General features: G+C 48.7%; 1 non-coding gene across 1 annotated transcript; it reads left to right on the top strand.

The window, feature by feature from the left end:
* The first annotated feature begins 624 nt into the window (after positions 1-624).
* Positions 625-761, top strand: LOC127194993 (small nucleolar RNA SNORA48). Its single transcript, XR_007831362.1, has one exon. It is a non-coding gene; the product is annotated as a small nucleolar RNA SNORA48 (small nucleolar RNA).
* Positions 762-2,302: the final 1,541 nt, after the last annotated feature.

Below are 2,302 nucleotides of genomic sequence, written 5' to 3'. Positions count from 1 at the left end.
CTATTTTGGACTGAAGCACAGAACACGTCAGGGTCTGGTAAGAGTAGAAACTGTGAAGTTGCCTTGCTATGCTACATAAGAAAATCCAAGAGCTTTGGGGCAGGTTCTACATTTTTAAGACATTTATAAAACTGTAAGTTTTTGTCTGTATGTATGTATGTGCATCATGTGTGTACATGATGCCTATAGGTGCAGGAAGAGGGTGTCCAGACACTGGAACTGGACTTAAGGACTGTTGTGAGGTTTTTACAGAGCAACATGTGTTCTTAATCACTTAGCCATGTCTCCAGCCCCAAGAAAGTTTTGAACACCAGGTCACAAAAATTCAATTAGAATTGTGAGTATGAGATATTTTGGAAGAGAGAATAATAGCAATTTAAGAACAGAGTAAATTAGAGAACAACGGATTTATAACTAAATAAACAAAAATTATTACACGAAAATAATGCATATTGTATTTAAAATAATAAATAAATTTGTAAAAGGCCAGGAACTATTTTGCAGTGTATTAGCTATTAAGATATCAGGTGAAAAACATAACTTCCATAACATACAAGGCATCTTATGAAAGAATGGACTTAAATTTGGTGAAAGAACTTGGCTATAAAGAAGCACCGCCACCCCCACCCCAGCAATGAGCAAAGAGACACAATGGTGGTGTTTTTATATCAGTCAGGGGTAACACAAATGGCAGCCCTTTGTTCATCCTACCTTCATGCCTACCTTGGTGACTAAAGCTGTTTTATGCCTAGGACATATAAAAATCAAGTTGAACCAAATGAAATCAAATCAAATCCAGGCAGCACAGCGTGGGACAGACCTGTGTTCTACCATGCCACCCACAGACCTGCCCTCCTGCACATGGCTCAAGTGGCTCATAGACACCCATTTGCCAGCCCCATGGCCAGCCTGCAGCAAGAGCCATCATGACATGGTGGATAGATGAAGGAGAGAGAGAAGTGGAGCAGCTTGAGCACATGAAGAGAGATGGAACTGGAGAACAAGGGTAGAGAAGAGTAGCCTGTTGTGCGTGGCCAGACCTGCCACCTGTCCAAGCTGCCACTGAAGGCCACGTCTGGTTCCGTGGCTAGGTAGCATCAGGGGGTCAGTGGCAATGCCTGTGGCTCATATTACCACTAGAGAACACTAGGATGACCTGGTCAGAACAGCTGTTAGGGTGGGGAGGACATGGAACCACATGGGTGATCAGAGGCTATACGAAACTGGCCCTACCCCTCATTGGTTGTGACATTCCGGAGAGCTGGCCTACCTCTTAGCTGAGGAAGATGGGCCCTGCACCTTGTCTGTACAAGTAGCACAATGGAGCTGGCCCTGGTAGCAGGAGTGTGAGTGAGCAGGCCTCAAGAGCATGAGTTGGCAGAACTGACTCTAGCATTCAGAAAGCTACCCACAAGATCACAAGAACCAGAGAGCTTGGCTGGACCCTCACCAGCTGCAGCACTTGAAGGAGTGGGGCCTGCCCCTTGCCTGGACAGCACAGCAGAACTGATCCTGGTCGGGGAAAGGTGCAAGTGAGCCAATCCTGAGGGCAAGAGAGCAGAAGAGCTGGCCCCACCACTTGTCTGCCATGAGGTGGCATGAGTGCAAGGATGAAGCCCTCCCCCGCTGACCCTTGCCACCTGCAGCCCTCAGGAGATCTGACCCAGGGTCATGAGAGCTGGAGAGCTGGCCCTATCCCTCTGACTGCTCCTGGCTGCAGCACTCAGGAGACTGGCCCCTGCCAGTAGAGCTGGCCTTGGTGGCTGGGGCACTGATGAGCCAGCCCCAAAGATGTGAGACAGGAGGTGGCCTGGGATAGGGGAACCCTCCAGCCCTCATCCCTCACCACTAGAGGTATCAGAAAGCTGACCCTGGGGTCATGAGAACTGAGCTAGCCCTACCACTCTCCAGCTGCAGCACTTGGGAAACTGGGCCCTATGCCTTTACTGAGCAGCATAGTGGAGCTGGCTCTTAAGGCATGGATATGGGTTAGCCACCCTGAGTGTGTGAGAGGAAAAGAGTTAACCCTGCCTCCTACCTATGACAGCATTGGATGGCCTATCCAAAGTAGTCCTAAAGAGCTTGCCTTGGTGGTGTGGATAAGAGAGAGCCAGCATGCTGACCAGCTCAGCTACCATCCAGGCCCAGATCTGGGGTTCTGAGTTGGCCACCCCCAAATCTTTATCATTTGTAAATGGTTGGAATGTATGAAAGAGTCAATCCTGCTGATCCAAAGCTGTAGGATCTCCATGATCCAGGGCAACAACAGGATAACTTGAATGAGTTGATGGTGTCACAGAAG

Source organism: Acomys russatus, chromosome 10 (genome assembly GCF_903995435.1).
Source record: "Acomys russatus chromosome 10, mAcoRus1.1, whole genome shotgun sequence".
Classification (NCBI taxonomy): domain Eukaryota; kingdom Metazoa; phylum Chordata; class Mammalia; order Rodentia; family Muridae; genus Acomys; species Acomys russatus.
The sequence above is the reverse complement of the archived record's forward strand: the minus strand, read 5'-3'. Positions and strand labels throughout refer to the sequence as shown.